We start from the raw sequence: 11,128 nt of genomic DNA on the forward strand, positions 1-11,128 counted from the left end.
ATATATCCAATATTGAACTGTGCTTTCTTCTTCTTTTCAAGGCTCGAGTTGTTCCTTGTACCCCTTAGAACTATGATTTATGGAGCTTTGAGAATGTTTTCACAAGAAGAAACACTAAAAAAATCAACCCACGCCCTAAAAAAAAAAAAAAAAAAAAAAAAATATGACTGCTTCCTCAAGCAACGGCAGTGTGTTATGCAAGGGAAATAGAAACAAGATACAGATTTAGCACATGTTTTGGGAAGGTAGGAGGACAGCAAAAGTTCCAGGCACAGAGAATGCTAAAACATCCTATTCATTGGGCATTGAGCAGCTTTACAGAGTGCGAATCGGGAAAAATCACACGGAACAAAAGGAAAGCCACTTTGGTGACTCACCTGCTGATTTATGAGCTTCACCACGTAACATGAAAAGTGACGCTTGAGGTGGGAAGGGTTGCTGTACGAACCTATCTCTATGTGATTTATCACACCAGCGCACCCCCCCTGACCTTACGCGTGCAGGCTTGTGAGTCATCGTAGCCGACAAAAAAAATGTTCAGGAAAAGAGCTGGTTAGTGCACTGAATGTGCAGTTCCTTACTGAAATGTGAAGGCGGTACAGAGCCATACAATGAATATCAGTATAGCATGGCAACACACATATCCAATTTTTTTTGATAAATGAAAGAATAAGACAACAACATTTTGTTTCTAAATTATTCCCACCATCACTGTGGTCTGTATTCTGTATATGGTACAGTATATCCTATGATATGGTTCAATCAATTGACTTTATATGTCAAAGTAATAATAAACAACTCAAATAATGTGATTGCAGACTTTTGTGCACCCGCATATATAGGATCAGGGACTCCTTGATTTCCAGATTACTCAATCACATTTAAATCCATGTTAAATGTCAGTCACCTTACACCGGTTATTATTATTTTTTGAGTATGTCTCATTAAGGTCAAATAAAGATATTCTAACAGTATCATAATAATTTGCCTGACTTGCGTGGGATAGGTTTCCAGTCAGTGATGGTATGAATGTGCCCTGCGATTAACTGGTGACCAGTTCACGGTGTAGTCGATCCTTTCGTTCAGACAACCTGCAACCCTGTTTTGATTAAACGTGATTGGAAATGTATGGATTGATTGATTCTAGTAGGCTTTTCCCAATTATTTTTATCTCTTTTCAGCAAAAGACTGATGTCCAAATGTCGCGATTTGCCAGGTGGATCCCAAAAAAGCAAGCAGGAGGGAGCATCAGGGTGTATTTGACAAATTGCATTAAAATAAAGTTAACAGGAACAAAATCTAGAAATCAAAGTCATCTGAACAGGAAAGTACAAGGTATCAAAGAAAACAATGAGTTAAATTCTGCCAAGATGAAACAAACCTGACAGGGTGAAGCAAACACATACGATGACCCGACACAGAATGGTCGTGCCGGGAGTCCATTTAACTGCCACTGATTGGAACGACCAACACCAGTGCAGCTGCAGGCGGGGGCCGACAGCGACACCAGTTGGTCGCCGACCAGAATGTGACACCAAATACATAAATAATTATCTGCAGATGCTAATAGCACCTTAATTGCTCTTCATTTGCCTGCAGTTTGCACCATCTTAACGTCCAACTAACAACGGTTAAGTTAGTGATTCATTTCATCATCTGCTTGTGCTTTGTGTAAGCTATTTGTTTCCTCCATTTTTACCACGCAAAAGGTACGCGGTTCAATAAAAAATTCGGCCCAGAAGGTTTTGAGTGGACACAATGCTGGGTTGAACGGTACATAATCCGTTCCAGTTTGACTAAGGCCCTGGGTCCAAATTAAGAAAACTCGCCCTCAAAGCAGCTACTATCTGTCACATCCTCGTCGACGCCAGGAGCGTGCCTCTTCCCTCCTGTCTCTTCCTCCTCCACTCCTGGAGCGGGCCCCTCCCCTCCCTGATCCGACCTTAACCACCTTCCGTCGTCCCTCGAGTCCTGTCACCAGTCCTCGAGCGGACGTGACGCCATCTTGCTTCACTGGATGCATTCCTGTGATAATGAGCATTTTGTTTTTGAAAAAAACAAACATTTTGCAATTATTGCCAGGTCTCAGTCAACTGTCAAAAAAATAAAAATAAAAAACACGTAGCACAATGCATTATGATCTTCAGTCAGCGCACACACACACACACACACACACACACACACACACACACACACACACACACACACACACACACACACACACATACATACACAAAGACACCGAGTAGTATTAAATGCAATGTTAGAAGGGTTGGAAGGGTCAAAAAGTGTTCAATTAAACGAAACAGCTTTTTAGCAGAATTATTAGAACAATAATTTTCATTTTGGTGACTCAATCATGTTTTTTTTCTTGTACTAACAGTTTTAATTCTATACTGATAAAATTTGTTGCACTCGCAGTGCTCCTCTAATTGTTCCAAGCTCAAACTCAGAATGTATCTTTTTTTTAACTTTGTCCCTAGAGCACACTATTGATTTCGAATCCTCAATCCAATGGAGATGGGATTTTGTGTAAAACATAAATGTAAATCAAAACATATTCCCAAATTCCTGTGAACCTATATTCAATCGGTGACACTACAAAGATATTTAACGTTCAAAATCATGAACTTTGTGCATGAGGGTGGGTTGACATTAACTCATTTTGAATTTGATGCCTGCAACACATTTAAAAAAATTCTGGGACAGGACTCCACCACCTTTTTATTACAGAAGTGAGCGAACAAACTAATTTCCCCTAGCCGATATGCCAAATTGCACGTTGATTCTTAGATCTGTCGCTCTGTCTCTAAGTTGCCGCAAGTGGACCACTGCCCCATTTGCTGCATTCAAGCTGTAATTGTTTGCACTTCCCACTACCATAAATCAAGGGCTTCGTTTCCACAGACTGACACCCACACAAGCTCCACAGTGAAGATTTTACCACTTGCTGGATTGGCGTACACTGGGTATGAAAAATTCATAAGCTCCTTGGCAACCAGCAAGGTGAGGCGATACTGGAGAAAACAGTGTTGGGGCGAGTTGAAATGGAGTATGACAAGAAGACTGGAGAAGTGGAACAGAAATCAATTCAGCGCTGTGTCATTATCTTTTCCTGTCTAGTCTTCGTTAACTTGCTCAAAGAGTCAGCCTGAATTAGAGATGACTGAGAAACACAGTCTTTCAGACTGCTCTATAAAATCTCTTCCAGAAAAAGTAAGCATTGCAGTTCTTGTGAGGCTATGAATAGCTAGCAATCACTGCAGTTTTACAGAATGCGGATCCAACAAAAATCAAATTACCCAGTCCCCAGAATCATGCGTTTCACTTTAACTTGCACAAAAGCCTGACACTCATGAGGTCATCATGCAATTACATTGCATGAGATTTCATCGAATCGCCTAAGTGCTTGAGTTCAGACTGTTGACAAAACATGAGATGAAGAATGAAAAAAGTTTTACCTGGGGTGCCAACGGGATGACAGTAGTTTCAATTGGGAGTGGTGGTGAATTGTTTGACAGTCGTAAAATTGGAGCAGAGTTGCTTTTGTAAGTGTGTTGGAGGGGGGGGGGGGGCGTGTGCGTGTGCGTGTGCATGTGTGTGTGTGTGTGTGTGTGTGTGTGTGTGTGTGTGTGTGTGTGTGTGTGTGTGTGTGTGTGTGTGTGTGTGTGTTGGGCATGGGGGTGTTATTTTGCAAACACCATAAATGTGACTGATAATCCTGTGCCTATGTGTGGGGCTTTTTGGACATTGACTGCATGTTTCCACAGTGTCACATGGCACCGTGGAGTGGCACAGATGACCCAAAAATAGTTTTAGGTATTGTAGCATTATTGGTTTGACAAAAATATAAAGGTATTATCGCGTTCTGCAAATGTTGTTAATTTGTTTTGTGGACAGTAGATTCATTACCATAATACTAAGAATATATTGAAGCATCAAGATTATTATTTTATTTTATTTTTTTTATTTTATAATACAGTGATAACTTGGCTTACAAACTTAATTGGTTCCCAGAGTGTGTAAGGCGAAAAGTGTATATCCCAAATTTAATTAAAATTAATTTAATGTAATTTCCCATAGGAAAAAATTAAAATGAGAATAATCCATTCCGAGGTCCCCATAAAACATCATTTTCTACTTTCTAATTTTCTAAGCCTTACATCTACAGGCTTGATGGAATGGATAGCTTTTTGCATAACGTGTCTCAAGGAGCTCTGGGTTGGACATCTTGGAGGTTGTGATATTGCAACAGCAACAGATGCAAGCAGACACACTAAAAACACCATTCATAGCTGGTTCCTTTGCTTGTCTTTTTATTTCAAATTGAACTGGTGGCTAGTGCGGGTTATTTGTGGAGCCTGATTGATGGGAATTTTAACCTTGGAGTCTACTCTCTGCCTTTGAACTGTCAAAGTTGAAAGTAGTCCATATTTCACTGTTTTCTATCAATGTTGTCACTCTCTCTCTGTCGTCTGCCTGTCTCTTTAACGTTTAAACCACCTCCCCTCACTTCTGTGTTCTTGACCAATCACGTGGCTTTAACTGACGACTGGGGGTGGGGAATAGAGGACCAAAACAAGCCGGCTGCCATTTTCTTTTAGGAGAACAGGCTCGTTCGCGAAAGACACATCACTCATTGTGGCAGATCCGTGTGTATCCCAAAAAATTGTTCGTATGCTAAGATAAATTTAACGTTCGTAAACCGAAAAGTTCATAAGCCAAGGGGTTTGTAAACCGAGGTATCACTGTACATGTGATTTTACACTTAAAAAAAATGTCATGACGGTCAATAGGTTGTTGAATTTCTCTGTTGCAAATAACTGAGTTTAAAAACACCAACTGTTGAAAATAAACAACAGGCTGTATCATGTGAATGGCTGGCGACCAGTCCAGTATTTCCCCGCCTCCCGTTCATTGACGCTCAGAAATGCTCAAGCACACCCGTGAATTTGGAGAATGTGAGGAGTAAAGAGAATGGATGGATGAACAAAATCATTTGACTGGTTTAATGATGTCGAATGATACATTTACGATGATTAGAAAAATCCTATTAAGTCCATGACATTACGCCTCCTCAGCTTATTGTTGATCTGGGACAATTTTATGCCACAGGCTTCATGAACAGCATTTCTATTTCAGTCACCAGACAAGATACCTGACCGTGGATTATATATTCTAAAAAGCTGTTGAATGTATTAATAAGAGCTTTCATTTAAATAGGCCTTTGCTTTTGTTTTTTTTATAAGCATATCTGGTTGTCATGACAACAAGAAAATCAGTCATCAGGAATGCAATTGCACAGTACACAATGGAATCACACTGTTTCGGTGACAAAAATCCATACAGGCTTTATTGTTCAACACAAGGAGCCATTTGTGATCTCTTTCATGATGTGAATCCAACCCATATTCATATATGTACAATGGCGTGCAGCATCTTGATCTTTTCCGCCAACGACTCAAACCGCATGACAAACGTTTGGCCTCTTCAATGTCTGCTGAAGAGCCGATGGTTGCTATGAGGGCGTCACACCACACATGTCACTCATTTTGCCATTGTGTGAGTGGGGGAAGAGTGCGGCATTAAAATGGTACACACGACTGAGCTTATTTTACAAAGATTCCACAGCATATAGCTATAGTTTACGTTTTAAGACTTGCGCTGAATATTCATGAAGTCTTGTTTTCGAGTTGATGACGATCCCCATGTGACGTCACGTTTGGACCGCCCATGACCGAGAAAGCGACACACAATGCATTTTGCGGTACTTTGTTTGGTCTGAAAACTTCGTGTTGATCCTTGTTGATGGCGAAATTAGAAGGAAAACACATAAATAACTCCATGGTGAATCGTTGTGTGTTGCACCAAGACAACTATTTGATATTCGCTGACACAAATTCCCAGCTGACAAATCAGCCCATTTCCAACGGAGCTTGGGCGCAATCTTCTGCATTTTCTGGGTGCTACATTGCTGTCATTGATGGCTCGAATTGATATGGGAGGACTCCTTGAATCAATTGCAAACATTTATGCTTTCCTCTTCAGAACTATTTGAATCATATTCATAACTGGATGAGTAACAAGAAAACATCTTCTCCGAATCTGAAGCCATTGTTTTGATTCTCGAGCAAGCCCCATGTTAACGTTAGCATCGACATATTTCTTCGAGAAGTAGATTGCAGATACCAAGCTTCCATACTTGCTATCTGCAATCTACTTCTCGAAGAAGTATGTCGATGCTAACGTTAACATGGGGCTTGTTAAAATGTCACTGACATTCGACTGTTTCATCGATGGTATTGTTTCATTGCAAATTAGAATCGGAACATTTTCTGTCCTCTAATGCTCCGGTGCATTCGCGCTGAAGTGCACAAGTTGGGCTCATTTAAAGGGGCGTTTATCTATTTCAACATGACGGCCACTATCATCCAATCAACATGGCACTTTCGGCCATTCTAGGTCAGTGTCATCCAATCAAAATTGCGCTTTCCGCCAACTGCAGCCCCAACGGGAAATGAACGACGAAAAAAACGACAATATGTATTATAATATGTAATATTTATCGGCGAGCCATATGCAATCATCAAAAGAGCCATATATGGCTCGCGAGCCATAGGTTCCCGACCCCTGGTCTAACCGTTAGAGCAACAGTTTGATCGACACATTTGATGTGACAGGGCCCGCACAACGGATTGTGAAGGTGTAGATTTCTGACCCTTGTAACAACCGATGGCTGAAATGTGATGGGTTAAACCAGGGCTGTCAAAGTCATATTTTGCCGCGGGCCACATTGTAGTTATGGTTTCCTCTCGAGGGCCGTTATGAATTTGGGGAAGCCATAAGAATGTTTAAATCCCTTCAAATATTACATATAGAGCACACAGCAAATTAATGAATAACTCGTTTTCAAATCTAAAGTCAAGAATAATGACTTTTATTGTGGTTTCATCCAAAAATATGAAATTTTGGCTCAGATTTTAGCAATCATCATGGAATTTAACAAGTTTGATTTGCTTTCGCGGGCCGAAAAAAATGATGTGGCGGGCCGGATTTTGGCCCGCGGGCCTTGACTTTGACACATGTGGGTTAAACACTTAAATATGAAAACATGTGCCTGGAAGCAGTGCAACAGGGGAAAAGTAATGAAAGGAAACTGAAAGACAATTTAGAATGATTTAATAAGAATTCATGGACATCATATAATTAACATCTGTCAGCGATTTAGATATTTTTAAGCCAGCAGAGAAGTCTTTGCAGGCCTTGACAGTCCGCCACTGGTCATAACTATTTAACATGTTGATTCACATGTGTCTTATTCTCAATGGCAGACTTCGTAGAACCCCTGAGACAGAGTCACCGAACTCATAGGATTTGATGGAACCGAGGTTAAGAACAACTGCAATAAATTTATGAAACATGAGGCAATATTTCAAGTCTTTGTTCCTAGTAATTGTCATAAGCATGGCGTATAATAATTTTTTTAAATGTGTGTCCTTAAAATTAAAATTCAGCGGAAAGTTCAATGTGGTAAATTATATAATTGTTTCATCAGTTGAAACACTTGCAGAGGCTTCTTGAGATTTAAATTGGTCTCTAAATTTTGCTTAGTAGCCTTTGTAATCATGTGGAACATTACTGAGTTGACTGTTGCAGAGAAGACACTCATTGACACACTCCACAAGAAAGGCAAGCCGCAAATGCTTATTGTTCAAGATTTCTGTACGAAGAGTTTGTATGCAAATGAAGCAATAAAAAGGATGAATGGGAATAATAAAGAGCTGGATTAAACATAATAGATCTTAATTGCTTCACCGATTGAAGATGAGAACAAGACTGTATCAATAGCTTTGTTCCAATATTTAGCGAATACAGGTAACAAAGCGGGGTGCCCCAGTCGTTGGGTGGTTAGCACACCGGTTTCACAGTGCAGAGGTTGCCGGTTCGCGTCCCGATCTGGCCTCCCTGTGTGGAGTTTGCATGTTCTCCCCGATCCCGCTTGGGATTGACCACTCCAAATTGTCCCTAGCTGTGAGTGTAAGAGTGACTGTTGTTTGTCTTTGTACTTTGTCTTCTACTACGTATTTTCAATTTAGAGAAAAATTCTACAAACAAATTCATGGTTGTGCTATGGGCTCACAAGTTTCACCCATAGTGGCTAATCTGTACATAGAAGAGATGGAGAAACAGGCCCGCACATCCTTCCCAGGGACAAAACCGAGACACTGGTTTAGATATGTGGACAATACTTTTGTCATAATTAAAAAACAAGAAATTCAATCCTTCACAGATCACCTCAACTCGGTAGACATCAACATTAAATTTACTCGTGAGGACATTAAAGAGAACCAACATGCCTTTTTGGATTGTAAAGTAATTACAAAAGAGGACAGAGCGCAAAAAACAGAAGTCTTTAGGAAGGCTATGCACACTGACCAATACTTACTTTTCGATTCTAACCACCCTTTACAACACAAACTAGGAGTTATCAGAACCCTGCAGCATCGGGCTAAACTAATACCAACAAGCGTTGAAGGTAGAGAAAAGGAGTCAAAACATATCAGGAGAGCACTCACAAACTGTGGGTACCCTCAGTGGTCATTTAACAAATCTCAGAAAGAAAAAATAGGGAATGAAACCAAAGATTCTGAAGATACAAAAATGAGAGGAGTAGCAGTACCTGACATTGCAGGAATTTCTGAAAAACTACAGAGTCCTTTGGCAACACAAAATTCCTACTTATTTCAAACTGATAAACACTTTAAGGCAGAAATTAGTGCATCCAAAAGGTAGGCTGCCAAATGAAAAACAAAGTAATGGAGTTTATTCAATACATTGTAAAAATGAAAATTGTAAAGAGGAGTACATTGGGGAGACTAAACAAAGTATCAAAAAAAAGACTTTATCAACATTGCAGGGATAATACTAGTGGGCCTCAATCGGCAGTACATATGCACCTAAAAGCTAGCAACCACTCATTTGACGACAATGAGGTTAAAATCTTAGCGAAAGAACATAGATGGTTTGAAAGGGGAGTAAAAGAAGCAATTTTCATAAAACAACTAAATTCTTCATTAAACCGGTTTGGTGGGGTGAAGTTCAATTTGGATCGTTCGTACAACAGCTTACTTAGGCAAAACAGGATAAGGAATACTGATGAGGTGATACCGGTGGAAGTGGGGCATTCAGGCCAGTCGTTAGTCAGTACAATTGGAACAATCAGTAGAGTGGCAGGGAGTCGTCCTCTGCTCCCCCCAACCTGAGAGCAGGGACCTATCATAGCAGAGTCCGGAACCGCCGTGTCTGGACAGTAGGGACTTTAGAGACTGACTTTTAGAGACTTTAGTTTGCTGACGAAGTTTCTTGGATAAGAAGCGAAACATCCGACACCTTCAAAGAAGTACAGATGACGGCTGAAGAAACCTTTTCATCGATCAATAGTTATCTTTAACCAAACTTCCTTCATCATTTTATGACAACTTATTAATGAAATTATACATATTTAAAAAAATGTTGAAATGTTACCAGCAGTGGTGGGTGTGTCACGAGTTGCCCAGTCATCCTTCACCAGTTGCATCTTTTTCTATTTTGTTACACATTGGTGCAGCACACAGCCAAATGAAGTTGAAGAAAACAATAATCATAATCATAAAACAAAATACTCATCGCATGCAGTGATTGGTGAAATAAAAATAATGCATGGGTTACATTTCGGTCTTTGGGACCGAAAGGAATAAAACGCAGTGCACAAGTTTTACTGGGCACGATGATCTGGCTTTGAAAATGGCAACTGAGCGTTTGCAGCAAATCACAACCACAGGTCATTAAATGGACGAGCACTGTTCAAACTTTTTTCTGAGCGAGGAATAAGATATCTGCTTTAAAGGACAACCGACACCTCCGGACAAGCTGTGTCCATAATTTGTAAAATCACAAATGACTTCTACTGAGCGTATTTTACAAAGATTCCACCGCATATAGCTATATTTAACGTTTTAAGACTCGCACTGAATATTCAGGAAGTCTTGTTTTCGAGTTGATGACAATGCCTAACGTGATGTCACGTCAGGAACGCCCCTGACCGAGAAAGCGACACACAATGCATTTTGGGTACTTTGTTTGGTCTGAAAACATCGTGTTGATCTGTGTTGATAGAGAAATTAGAAGGAAAAACACATAAATAACGCGATGGTGAATCTTGGTGTGTCGCACCAACACCACCAATTGCGGTAACACCATAAAAGTGGACACAAATTCTCAGCACAGAGGTTGTGCACCAGCTTGTACGCCATCTTGTGCATTTTCTGAGAATTACGTTGGAGTCCAGATGGCTCGAATTGATATGGAAGGACTTCTTTAATTGATTGCAAATAGTTATGCTTTCCTCTTCAGAACTATTTGAATCATATTAATAACTGGATGAGTAACAAGAAAGCATCTTCTCCGAATCTGAACTCTCGAAAGCCATTGTTTTGTGTCTGGAGTATCCTGGCGTGATGTCACAAACAAGGGGGCGGGACCTGAAACTCGCCACTTCCGAGGTCTATTTGAAGCAGTTTTGGGACACTTTAAGTCACTTGCCTAAAAGACAAAGATCAAGTGCAGCAACTAAAGCTCAAACCCCACTTGTTTAAAATTGCTTCCAATGTATAGTTCTATCTGCTATTTTACTATGTATCATTTTAATTATGGTTTTATTGTTATGTGCTTTGTTTTATTGTTTTTATTCTAAAGTGTCCTTGGGTGTTTTGAAAGGCGCTTGAAATAAAATGTATTATTATTATTATTATTATTAAAGCAGGACATCACCAATAGTCTGGAAAACATGAACAAGACTCCACTGCCAGAGAAGTTCAAGCTCTGGTGTCTGCAGTTTGGACTTCTCCCTCGGGTAATGTGGCCACTCACAGTCTATGAGGTCCCACTCTCAACTGTGGAGAAGATGGAGCGAGCCATCACTAGATATGTGAAAAGATAGCTTGGAGTTCCACGCTGTCTGTCCAACATCAGCCTCGACGGCAAAGGGGTCCTTGAGCTTCCAATCACAAGCCTCACCGAAGAGTACAAGTGATCGAATGTGAGACTTCAGATGACCCTCACAGACTCCAGAGACCGGAAGATCAGTCAA

The sequence above is a fragment of the Hippocampus bargibanti genome, linkage group LG09 (genome assembly GCF_051943395.1).
Source record: "Hippocampus bargibanti isolate YZ-2025 linkage group LG09, ASM5194339v1, whole genome shotgun sequence".
Lineage (NCBI taxonomy): Eukaryota > Metazoa > Chordata > Actinopteri > Syngnathiformes > Syngnathidae > Hippocampus > Hippocampus bargibanti.